General features: G+C 39.4%; 2 protein-coding genes across 7 annotated transcripts in view; both read right to left on the bottom strand.

Moving 5' to 3' along the window:
• Nucleotides 1-13,547, bottom strand: part of LOC129764172 (protein yippee-like) — a 318,646-nt gene that overhangs the window by 128,777 nt on the left and 176,322 nt on the right. The window contains exon 1 of one of the 5 annotated variants that reach the window (XM_055763014.1): nt 10,884-11,021. The exons of 3 other annotated variants lie outside the window; for them this stretch is intronic. The gene's annotated coding sequence lies outside the window, so the exon portion shown is untranslated. Of the gene's footprint in view, nt 1-10,883; nt 11,022-13,547 lie in introns of those variants that run through there. One more of the 5 variants, XM_055763018.1, reaches the window with a different exon arrangement.
• The window catches only part of LOC129764171 (ras-related protein Rab-23), a 227,120-nt gene that overhangs the window by 37,262 nt on the left and 176,311 nt on the right, over nt 1-13,547 (bottom strand). The window contains exon 1 of one of the 2 annotated variants that reach the window (XM_055763011.1): nt 10,884-11,023. The exons of the other annotated variant lie outside the window; for it this stretch is intronic. The gene's annotated coding sequence lies outside the window, so the exon portion shown is untranslated. Of the gene's footprint in view, nt 1-10,883; nt 11,024-13,547 lie in introns of those variants that run through there. 2 annotated transcript variants of the gene reach the window in all.

Consider the following 13,547-nt stretch of genomic DNA (forward strand, 5'->3'; position numbering starts at 1 on the left):
GAGTAATTCAGAAATTTGTGTTTCATTTGTATGGCAGGCCCCCCTAAAGAGAAAGGAGGGGTATCTAACCATCATAGAAACATTTATTGCATCCTAAACCCTCTATATGCCTTATTTGGTTTCATTTGTTTGATTAATTTTCGAGTAATGTACAAATTTGTGTTTCACTTTTATGGCAACTACCACCCCACCACAGCCCCCCCCCCCTAAGAGAGGGGGGAGGAGTATATAACCACCGTAAAAACATTTATTGCACCCTAAAACTTTCATATGCCAAATTTGGTTTCATTTGTTTCATTAATTCTCGAGTAATGCAGAAGCTTGTGTTTCATTTGTATGGCAGCCCCCCCTAAAAGAGGGGGAGTAGTATGACAACATGGAATCATGGAAACATGGAATTAGACTATTTCAACCGAAACCATAAAAGATATCTTTTTACCGTTTGCTAACGGGGCAAATGCACCTTCCAGCGAGAAAAACTCCGCTTTCACAGTGTTCTTGATAGGTATAGCTTTCTTTGTGCTATTGACTTGTCTCAAGTTTATGTTGAGACCAAGACGACACAAACTGCCGCTGGCGATACACTTGACCTGGTTCTATTATTTGTCCTCAATAGAGAGACAAGGCGATTGTCAGTCGGACCAGGGCCTGGCATAGGTTTCGATAAAAAAAGAAATAAATTTTTGTCACTTTGAAAGAAAAAATGCATTCTGGTGTCAAATATATTTAATATTGTTTCAGAAATTGGAAACTTTGCTGAAGCAATAAAAACATCTAAGATATCTCCAGCCAGGGGATTCTGCTGAAGAACACCATCATGGGATATATAGCTCAAATCGATACGATAGCTTTCGCTATAAATGTGTAAATATTTAAGTTAAGTAAGCGGCAAACAAGTTTCGACAAGTTGACATTATACTACCATGTCTTTTCGACATTCGATTCGTTACCAAACGCCGGTAGAGAACACACCACACTGCTTTCGGAAATGCAAAGAACAACACTCACTTTTTGGCAAACATTTTCGCCGCCACTTGGCTGTTGTTTTCGGGTTCTATTTTTCGCTCCTTTTCACGGGCCTCCCCTTTCCTTTTCAACGACTTTACGACGCTGAGGAAACGCCACAACGGCAGCAGGAAAACAGCTGACATGGGAAGAGCAGGTGGTATGACTTCCGTTGGCGAAGATTAAAAATTCATGGAAGAAGAAAGGATAGCGCGCTGCGGGGTTGCGGGAACCCCGGCTTCACTTTCTCTCCTGCTTCCTTATTGTGAGACACAACAACTGAAAAAAACGAAAAAACGTTCGGTTGTGCTGATGGCACTGGAAAGTGATTGTTCTGCTCCGCGGAAAGGCCTCGCTGTCAATCGAGAACCGGCGCAACTGCTGCAGAAGGGACGAGAAACATTGCGCGGGAATATGGTGAAGGTTTAACCTGCATACACTCTGCTCGCTCGAACGCGTTGAAAGGAAGATGACATGCTTTTAGTTGATGAATAAAATATAACTTTAATTGTACGTAGCCAGGAAAAGTGATTAAATATTTTAATTTCTTTGAATTCGAAATGGTCATGTTGAGATACTTCAACGTCTCTGTTTCCCGGGAGTAAATTGTCACGGAGTGCTCCAAATAATGACCAACGAACTGGTATATATTAAAAAGATTGGTATCAATGATGAGGTGAGGTATACAATTCAGTTTTGTTTACCTTTTTTTGCGTATATAGTGAAAAACAAAACTCTCAACTTACTACATCTGTGTGTTACAATTCTGCATAATTTTCGGTAAGATACGAGAAAATAACAAGTGTCAGGAACATTTACGCAATGTTCTGAAAAAATCATTTGTTCAATTTGGCTGCAAATGGGTTAGAGTTTGAGTCAGACATCCCCGAAAAACCTCTGCGCTGAGGGAGGTATGATCAAAACAATCAAAACCAGAGAATTTCTGCGGAAAAAGAATAAACGTAAACATATCTTCGACCCAAGTGTATACACACGTGTACGATTATATTCCACATCTACCGTTTCTTTCATTTTCACAGGTGAAAGATAATCCATAACAGTCTCAAGAGCACATATACATTATACACTGCGTTTCTCAACCATAGAACCACTTCATTTTTCGTAGTTTCCAGAGATATGTAAGAAGTCTGTTAAATTGAAGTATATGGTGTAGGATATAATAACTATCTTCATTTATAAGATTGGTCATTCGAACTTTATTGTTGTGTCCAGGAGCGAAACATTTAAAAAACTAAAATTCCAGTGTTTCATAACTATAGAACCAGATGGAAAAACTCTCACTTCTTCACAAAATTAACGTCAATTTTACATGAATAACAATAAGTTTTTTATTCGTAGGTCATCTTTAGTTCTCAATCAGTTCAAATAACCCATTCGGGGTGGTGTCGAACAAGCTGCACCATGTTGTAGTGTATATCTTGTTTTACGCAGAGGACACTGCTCGTTTAAAACCTCCGAATCACTCACACTGCTTGTAAACTGCATTTATTATTCGTATGATCACTCCTTATAAGTTCTTGATAGAGTTTTGATCTGGCAAACAAACTGACCAGTCCAGAATCTGAAATTCCTATTCATTAAACCATGCCATGGCCATAGAAAACTCTGAAAGATGTAGTGGGTCTATAGTTGTGAAACGTAGTGTATTGGCAGTCATTCGGTATTTTCACGCATCCACAACTTCGGAAATTGTCCGAACTTTGAACCCAATCTGCCCAAAAAAATATGTTTAATCTTTAAAATCAAAATTATTCCCATCAAAGCAGTGTCCGGCGATATTTGTATCGGCGTTTGATTCGTTATTCGAAGGTTTTTTGAAATCATCAAATTTGACGCAAACTTGGGTAAAAGTGCAACAGAAACGTTGTAGTTGATGGATGATGAGTATGGCGATAATTATCTAAGAGCCTATTTACGCAGTTTGACTATCTGAAACGACAATTAACTCTTAGCGGATGAGTGTCGGCATATAGCCGCCCAATTCTGGCGCATCAGTTGGCGTCAGTGTAGTCACAAGTACAGGTTTATCTGGAAAGGTACTAATTTTTTTAAATTTCGGGTACAGATTCGGTACAGATTACAGATTTTTGGCCTAAATTACAGATAGGTAGAAAAAGTTCGAATATTATATCTATAACACGTTTGAACAGAAATGTCTAAAACGATATTGCAACTAAATTAAAAAAAGGTTAAAGAGATTCAATTTGATTGATAAAAACAATCAAGTTTATTATGCATTTATGCTTCCATCGGCATGTCATCCCACATTCGGAGGACGAAGCCGCCATTTTACGTACAAGGCGTTGTGATTTTCATCGATTTCGCTCCCTGACGATCTTAATCCCTCGCTTAGTCCTCGCTGAACGTCTTCTTCCGGATATTTTCCGGTCATCCAACGAGGAAGTCCCACAGCGCCTTCTAATGGTTGGATAAACGAAATCACCCTTCGGTTCCAGGTTTTTCAACCTTATGAAATTAACGCCTGGGAGCACTCCTTCTAAAAAATATTTTTCACAAACACAGCACGAAACTCTCTCAGCGTTGATAAACAACGGACACTGAATGAAAATAATAGAACAAATCCGTCAATGGAGTGTACGAACATAGTGCAAGATTACACCAATACAAAGACAGTGCATCCGCTACTGTTTCACCACTACAGCAAGTTAAAAAAAATGTACTAGAATATATTGGACACGGTGTATGACAAACAACTCCACTAGCTGACCCGGCAAACTTTGTCCTGCCCAAAATTTGTTGTTTGTTATCAATACCTTCAAACATTCACGTTTTCTTACTAAGCGCAAGTTCATGAGTCTAATCGCAGAACTGTTCATTGTTTGATCTTCTAATCGACCCCGTTGAATTTACCTTTTTACTAAAAAATTCCTAGTACTTCTACCAAAACTCATCATTATAATATAAGATTATTTTCAGACACAATTCTCGTTCAAGATTTTTCAACCACTTGCAAATAACATGCTTCTCCGTAACATGGAATAAATGTTTTATACAGAAAGAATAATAAAGGGTGTGTCACATCAAATTGCATCACGGAAAAAACGCTGTAGAAATTTAATTTTTAGGAATTATATCTTCAGCTTTCGCTTTAAAATCAGATAAGAGTGTATAGATCACGTTGGCCATGCTTTACTGTCAATTTTTCGTAAATTTGGAAAAATGTCGTCGAACGAAAAAGAGCGTCGTGAATTAATCCTGTGCACTCATTTCGAGAATCCGGAGTTGTCACATCGGGACATCGGTGAGATGCTGGGAATCGTCCAATCCACGGTCAGCAGAGTACTAAAACGATACTTCGAGAACCTAACCATCGACCGGAAGGTGAGGAACGGCAAAAATGGATGCTCCGTCAGTGAAAAAGATCACAAGCGCGTAGTTAAGCAGTTTAGACGTGATCCGAGAAGTTCGGTCCGGGATGTCGCCAATAAGCTGAATTTGTCAAGTTCATTCGTTCAGCGGACCAAGCAGCGGGAGGGCCTGCGTACATACAAGGTTCAGAAGGCTCCTAACCGCGACGAAAGGCAAAACATGGTGGGGAAGACGCGAGCCCGGAAGTTGTACACCGAAATGCTGACGAAGCCGCATTGCCTGGTAATGGACGACGAAACCTACGTCAAAGCGGACTTTCGTCAGCTGCCGGGCCTGTTGTTCTTCTCCGCAGAGGACAAATTCAACGTTCCGGAGGAGATTCGCATACAGAAACTATCCAAGTTTGCCAAAAAGTACATGGTGTGGCAAGCGATCTGCTCCTGTGGAAAGCGGAGCGCCCCCTTCGTGATGACCGGCACGGTAAACGGGCAGGTTTACCTTAAGGAGTGCCTACAGAAGCGCTTACTACCACTATTGAAGCAGCACGAGGGCCCGACCATCTTCTGGCCGGATCGCGCTTCGTGCCACTATTCAAAGGACGTGTTGGAGTGGTACGAAGCCAACGGGGTCACCTTCGTGCCAAAGGAAATGAACCCGCCCAACGCGCCGGAGCTTCGCCCAATAGAGAAATATTGGGCGATTATGAAGCAGGCCCTCCGGAAGAACCCAAAAGTTGTCAAATCGGAGGCGGACTTCAAGAGAAAATGGATTTCTGTTAAAAAAAAACTACAACCTGACGTTGTACAAAACCTTATGGACGGGGTAAAGAGGAAGGTACGAGCATACGGGCTTGGGCTCGAAGTATGAAAAATGGAAAACGCCAAAAGTTAATTAATAGTTTTTATTTTACTGTCTAAAATTTTCAAAAGGATCGGTCTACTGGGCGAATTTCTACAGCGTTTTTTCCGTGATGCAATTTGATGTGACACGCCCTTTAGAATAAAGACAGCCCTAAATCGGACAATTTCTTCCTCGAGTTCTGCTCTTATCAACACATCCGGCGATCCTTTTTTGGTATAGATAGAAGAAGATATAGGAGTGCGTTTCCTCACATTAAAATCCATTTTCAGTTTCGAACAAAGATCAATTTCACTAGCGCAAACATCAAATGGACTAACAGCACTTGTCACTATGTAAATGTAGAACATATGGGAACTTAATTTTCCTTATTTTCCCTTTTTCCTTCAGAGTTTTCCGAAAATTTTCAATTGTCATGTTTGGTTTGAAATATGTGCACTATTTTTATGGGATCAGAGGAGGAATGGGTGTCATACCATCATAGAAACATTTCTCGTACCCAAAGACCTTCACAGCCTAAATATGGCTCCATTTGCTTGGTCAGTTCTCGAGTTATGCAGAAGTTTGTGTTTCATTTGTATGGGAGCCCCCCTTTAGAGAGGGGGGAGGAGTGTCGAACTACCATAGAAGTGGAGGCGATCTGGCGTAGTGGTAACATCCATGCCTCTCACGCTAAAGGTCACGAGTTCAATTCTCACTCCCGACATTCTTCCAAAAATGGAAGTAAAAAGTGACGAACCAGCCAAATGAGTTGAAAATCACTATAATACAGATAAAAAAAAGTACCATAGAATCGTTTATCGATCCCTTAAACCTATATATGCTAAGTTTGATTCCATTTGTTTGATTAGTTCACGAGTTGTTCAGCATCCTCCTCCCCCCCCCCTCTTTAGAGAGGGGAAAGGAGTGTCAAACCACCGTAAAAACATTTATTGCTCCCTAAAACCTCTATATGCCAAATTTGGTTCCATTTGCTTGATCAGTTCTCGAGTTATGCAGATACTTGTGCTTCAATTCTATGGCAGCGACCCAACGGCATCCCACCCTTTGGGAGGGGGATGGAGTATCTAACCACCGTGAAAACATTTATTGAGCGCTGAAACCTCCATATACCTAATTTGGTTTCGTTTGCTTTATTAATTCTCGAGTAATGCAAAAGCTTGGGTTTCATTTGTATGGCAGCCCCCCTAAAAGAAGGGGGAGAGTGTCTATCATTTATTGCACCCTTAAACCTCCACATGCCAAATTTGGTTTCATTTACTTGATTAGTTCTCGAGTAATACGAAAATGTGTGTTCCATTAGCTTGGCAGTCTCCCCTAAGAGAGGGGAAGGAGTATCTAATCACCGTAAAAACATTTATTGTACCCTTAAACCTTCACATGCAAAATTTCGTTTCATTTGCTTGATTAATTCTCGAGTAATGTAGAAATTTGTGTTCCATTTGCTTGGCAGTCCCCCCTTAAAGAGGGGAGAGGGGTTTCAAACTATCATGAAAACCTTCCCCGGCCCCAAAAACCCCTATATACAAATTTTCATATCGATCGGCTCAGTAGTTTCCGAGTCCATAAGAATCAGACAGACAGACAGAAATCCTTTTTTATATACAGTGAAAGCTCTCTATAGCGACATCGCAAGGGACCGTCGTTATAGAGAATTGTCGCTATAAAAGATTTTCGTTATAGATAGCTCAAATGTCGCTATAAGGAGAGAAACGCCCAAGCTCACGCAAAACAATCACATTATACTAGAAACAAGAGTAATTGACGTCTAACTATTGGAACTAAAAACATTAAACAATGAATGTGAAATTCAGGTCATTCGTCCGATACAATTTTTTCTCTAGATAGAGAAAAGGGTAATTTGTTTATTGATTTTTCTTTGGCGTCGGACTACGTCTTACATTAAGGGTGTCAAATCAGAAAACAAGTCACGTTCTTATGAAACAAAGTTAACTATTTTTGCTGCGAATGGATTTTCACGATTTGCACACCAATCGAATCGGAATTTCTCTAAGATTTGTTTGATATGCTATACATTACAATCCCATAGTCTGCATATGGTGTAAATTGATGAAAATTGGAAGCATTTCTATTTCCCCATACATTTGTTCTGTCCATTTGTGTGCTTTCCCGCACAGAGCTGCCAATAATGGGCAACTTATGCAGCGGCTAGAATAGAAACAACGAAGGGGGATAGCGAGAAGAGAATATTTGCGAAGTGAACTCCACGCTTGCATAGTAAGTTAGCTATCGATAGCGTATAAGTATTGCATCTCATCTGAGGAAAATTCTCAGAATCTCTCTATGCCCGAAAAACAAAGGTCGTTTATTCTACTCGCTTTGGGTTTTATGTTTCCCCTCGAGCTGTGAACGCTAGCGAATATTCCACTTGAAGTGCATCTGGCATTGTAATTAACACAACCATCCGAGCTTGCCATGGCATTGTGTGTGTTGCTTGTTTTCGTTGCGCGAAACTTAGAACTTGTTCATTTCCTGTACATATAAATAGCACACCTTCGAGCCTTTCAGTTGCCATTCGTATTTGCTCTCGTATAGAGATGGACATAAGCGTTCACTTTGATGAACCGTTCAGTGACCAACCGTTCACTTAAGTGAACTAGTTCTTTTGAGCAATTCACTCATTCTTTCGTACGTTCGAGGGATATGCCAAAGCAAGTATAAAAAAAGTTTGAGATGTTATGTAGGACTGTTCTGTTCATTCATAAAATGCTGTTAGCAAATAATTATATGTCCGAATTTTGTAAAAAAATCTTAGCAGAATGGAAAATCAATGATCAATCGTGATGTACTGCTATAGCAAAACTGTATCAAAACGAGAACGACTTTCTCGAAATTATCGAGCACAATATGATATAATATAAAAACATTTCATATCAGCGACGCAAATTTTTATTTGCATTTTGAAAAAGACATTTTGAATCGTTTTGCTATTAACTGTATTTTTTGGTGAGGTAGATTTTCATATCTTACTGAAATATTTAACCTCAAATTTAATACTTTATTTGATAAATAATCGAACAACCCAATTTAAGAACCACCGTATCCTGAAATATTGCGTTTTATTATGAAAACGACAATACCAACATCCTATTTTTGTTATTTCATGGGGCTATCGTTTGTTTCCATTCATTAATTTGAGGACTATTTACCATGCAGCAGCATTCATCTATCACTCGTTAGCTCGTCTTCTGCGTCTTCCTCTTATACAACGATCACCAGTTCGTTCTGAACTGTATGCACAGTTCAGACAGCGGTCAGTTCGTTCTGAACTGAGCTGTATACACAGTTCACTTAGCGGTCTTCTTACACAGTTCATTCTGAACTGGGTAAGCAGTTCATGTGAACTGTTGCTCAGTAAAAAAGAACGACCTTTCGTTCACTCTTTTTGGTGAGTTCTTTTGAACAGTTCAAGAACGGTTTGCCCATCTCTATTCTCGTGCGCATCGGCTCTGTTCTAATGCAAAAAGGTACTTTGTTGACGGTTTTGACCGAGAGTCGAGAAACGATTTTTCATAAACGGTCGTTCTCGCGATGTTTCATTTTTATCGCTGCAACTGTGCGCATCTGTTAGACGCGTGTTTGATGCTTGTTGAATGGCGATGTACGGAAGATGCCTCTCGTTAAGTACTGAGTGCAATGCGTACATTGCTTTAAAGAAACAAATTGCGAGATATGACCAATTAGTGTATTGTTCTCGCAAAGGCAAGAAAGAATCGTTGCTTCTCGAAATGATTCTACAAAACCACGCAAGTCATTAAACCTTTTCAGGGTCCTTGGAAATTTTTACTAAAGAGTTGTTTATGAAATTTCGACGTATTCGCAAATAATATCCGAAATGATAAACAAACGAATTAAAAAAAAAAAAAAGATTGCGTAGTCCTACGTCCTAAGCGGTTGTGTCTCGAATATAACCCCTCGAATTTTGTGTTAATAAACCAGCATGGATAATCTGGAAAGCACCTGCTTGCTGGTTTTGAGAGGGTGGACTCATAGTTTCATTGTTGAATGCTCCGTCAGTCCTTGATTTAATAAATGATTGATTTTTTATCTCATCGCCAGACAAAGCATACCAATTTAACATCATTGATGCCATTATTCTTACCCTTTTCACGATTCTAGTCCATATTTTTGATGATGAATGAATTCGCATTGTGCGGCACATGGAATTCATTAGACAATGTTGTCTTTTTAGTACCCTTTTCGAACCTCTAAAGAACCGTTAAAGATTTTCGTGTATTTCAACTCATTTTGGGCAGTGAATGTTTTCGAAGTGAAACTAACGATACTTCAAGATATTGCTTGATTTCTACATTAAAAGCTCTACCTATAGAACAATTGCGTAAACAACACATTCATTTTTAAATTGATTGCAAAATGCAATTTATTCTGTTGCTCTAGGACGGGATTCTTGTACAACAATTCTTCGATTAACTTGTTTCAATAAGCTTTCCTATCTTTAATGACTTGAATTTCTGTCTTTGTAGGTATCCGAAAATTTAAATCAGTTGGGCGTGAACACAGTTGATTCACAGTTGATTAAACCTTATGATACACAACATAGACTATTTACGTTCGACACACACACTATGAGTGGAGTGAAATTGAAACTTGTCGCAATAGAGAATGTTATGTTTTAGTAAATAGAAGCGATAATGTGTCGTTATAGGGAAGGTCGATTTGTCGCTATAAAGATTGTCGTTATAGAGAGTTTTGACTGTATAAAGATAAGGTAATCCGACTTGACTTTATTAGGCAATGGCTCTGTTTTCTCTTGAACCAAATTAAATAAAGGAAAAAAATAGATTCGAACAAAAACGATGAACGATCATTTTCACGTTATAATCTTCATATTCGAAAGAATACGAAAGAATTGATCGCATCGTCATACAGATTTAGCGAAACCGCAAGGCTGATCATTTCAGCAAAATTTCAAAGCAAATAGGCTCAAGCAAGGAAGAAGGAAGGTAGCACTTGCAAATACTCGTGGAATGTCTTTTTTTCGTAAAAAAACGTCATCACAGAGATCTACATTTACCGAAGACTTGAACATGTTTGATTAATTAAGGGAACACGAAAAAGTTAGCATCCTGATAATTTGGAATCATATAGAACCGAAATAATTTCACCGAATGTCAAGCGTACTTAGGATCGAGATAGAAAACGCTACCACCACCGGAAAACACGCCACTAATTGGATCAATTCAAACTGGCCGGAAAACTCCACCATGCCAAGAATAGTATCCCCGATGCCGTAATTATATGGCAACACCGGTCACTCGGTCGGAAGGGATACCACCGTAGCTCTGAAGTTGGCGTCATTCCTCACCTTCTCACTCTCTCTCACTCTCTCTCTCTCTCTATCACACACAAACCGGCAGCAGAGTGGTATGATCTTCGTATAAATATTTAAAATTATACATTTGTAATACACACGACGGGTTGATATATTCACGCAGAAAACCTCAATCAAAATGTGTTGCTATTTTTATTAGAAGAGAAATAGTTCCACAGATAGACCTATTAGTGTTTGGAAAGATCATTACATATTCCGGTCTGGGTTGTGTCAGCAGTGCGGTATATAAACTGTACAAAGTGTTATGAGCGGAAGAGTGGAAAATGCTGTTATGCTTTAATCATGCCGAATTTACCTTCATGCACAGATTTCCCCACGCCGAATATAATCGCTTCGATGATCTATCCGAGAGGCGCCCGTTGATGTCCAGAACTTAATGGATTCGTGGATTCATTCGCTCGCAACTCGTGGCGAAAACCCGGCCGTTTACAGTTCGAAATTGATTGTTCGAAGAAACGAGCCTTTCCTTTTTGGACTGTTTCGCCCCTCAACAGCACATAGAAATAACCTTCACTACGTCGTCTCCAGCGCGAAGATGATGGTAGGTGGATAAAGTTTTAATTTTCACAATAAAACTGCAGCAGTGAATTTTCACGTTTCACCTTCTACTGCCTTCGCTTTTCATTCAAAAGACAACCACAATCACTAGGCATCGTAATATTTCTTTTTTTTTCTTCAACAGCTCACGCGTCACGCACATTAATTTCCTTTTGAAACTGAATAAAACAATATTCTTTTTAATGGCCAATTTTTGAAAAACTCAACTCAAGAATAGCAAATAGAAACTATTCGTTAGCTGTTCACTTCAACCACACTCATAAGTAGACGCGTTTCGGTTGCTACTATCTACTCAAATCATTCTCCCTCAACTTTCCAAATTTCAATTCGGCAGGAGGTAGCACTTATTGCAACAAGCGGCAGCAATTATCGGTCGCCAAAACGTAATCAACGTAGCTATAAATTAGAGATCTTAACCGTGCCAACTCCAAACTACAACTGACTTCATCGTCGCTGTCTGGATAACTTCAGTCTTCAGTCCTCCAACAATGCTTTGTTTGGCAGTGTGCAGCAAGGCGAGCTTTTTTTCCTACAACATTGCCTTTCTCTTCTGTACACGTAGAGACCACGGTCGCCACGACCCACACTCTCGCACCAAGCTCTCCAGTGAAGCTTTATAAACTAGTGTGAAATTTAAACCAAAAAAACTTGTTCAACTTGTTTTCCACCACGTTTTGCACTCCGAGTTGTTCTATTCACTTGTGCTTTGTGCTTTTTTCATAATTCCTCACCCACCCCAGCCTCGATTCCGCTCCCAACGCTCAGTTAACGGACACCAAGCTGCAGATGTATCTTCCGCCCAAAAGCAACCCACAACCCCTTCTGGACCAGACGAAGCGAAAAACTAGAATGAGGCAAACAGCCCCCGTCGTCCCTTGCTGGCTGGGATTGCTGGCGGTCGATGTGTTGAAAAGAACGGAAAATAAACAAACAAAAACCAAAATAAATCAACACATTCACCGACCCAACGAGTTCGAAATTTCGATTCTCGTGAATGTAGTTGATCAAATAGCAACCGCCACCACCACCACCACCACAGAGACGAACGTCGCTGGTTGTGGGAGTATAGGAGGCAAAAATGTTGCCGAGCATACACATGAGAAGATGTTTCTGTTTGTTGTTATATGCTTTTATATTGGTGCATCTCCGAAGGTACGGTGAACCCATGCGAAGATTTGTTATCGAGACGGTTTGTGCAACTGTCAATATGACTTGCGAACTATTTAACTCTCGTGTACTCACAGACTGTGCGTGTCTCTGTAATATTGCTATTGTGTATTTTTAGGCGTTATTTGTATTTATTTAGAAAAAAAAAATATAATTGAATGAAAAAACTGGAAAAAATATTTTTTTCTTAAACTTCATTTGGTTTTAATAGTTTAACCATTTCATCGCCCCGTCATCCAGATCTGGGTAACACATTTAATTTGAATAGGATTTTCAGACGGAGTTTGATAGAATAGACACTTAAATGTAAATATGGGATATGTAAAATAATCAAAAACATAAAAAATATAGTTTTTATACAATACTTTCAAACGGTCTTATTTGAGCCAATTGTAAGTATGTTTGTATGTTTCTCTGAACAACTCCCATGTCAATAGAAATTTAACCCCCTTCCTGTTGATCGAATAATATGAAATTTGGAACACGCCTTTATCTCAGCTGTAGTTACAAAACCGCCATGATCTTGAAAATCCAAGCGGCTGCTTGCAAAATGGCGAACTACTATAGTTCCTGAATATCCGAATCGGAACTCGATCAGATAATACTCGAAACTTTTCTTCTAACGCTTCGCACTATTTCATCGTCACTACTTCAGATTTACTTTTATGTGAAGTAAAGATTTTGAAGATTTTGAGGATGAAAAAAAATTATCTACCAAGCGCAAAGAATAATGAGAACCAAGGCGCCTAGAAGTATATCCTAAGGTGAGGCCGGTTCGTCACTAAGTTGGTTAGGGGTACGGTATATGAAAACAGTACGGTAGAAAGCAGAAGGGGAATTGTTCGCTTGAAGCGTGAAAGAGACAGATTGATCACGAGCGAGCTTGGGCACAAGCGTATTGTGTTTTGTTTACAAACAAAACACAGTAGACTTCCAAGATGGCTGAAGAGTGGTTTTAGCATGTTGGCTCACTTCAGGATATAGCTCTAGGAACTTTTGATGTGAACGAATCACGTGAAAAGTCGGAGTTGCCAAATGTGATATAGTTTGTGATGATATATTCACAGAATCTTCGCAATCGATTGAACAGAATATTCCATATTCTCCAATAAAAATGCAGTTATTCATCGTCATCGAATACAGTATATAGAGCGAGTACGTTCGGTTGAATTTCATTTTTTATTATCATTGGCTGAAAAATTATTTCAGCAGTCAGTTGATTTCATTCGGATTC

This window comes from Toxorhynchites rutilus, chromosome 2, assembly GCF_029784135.1.
Source record: "Toxorhynchites rutilus septentrionalis strain SRP chromosome 2, ASM2978413v1, whole genome shotgun sequence".
NCBI classification, from domain to species: Eukaryota; Metazoa; Arthropoda; class Insecta; order Diptera; family Culicidae; genus Toxorhynchites; species Toxorhynchites rutilus.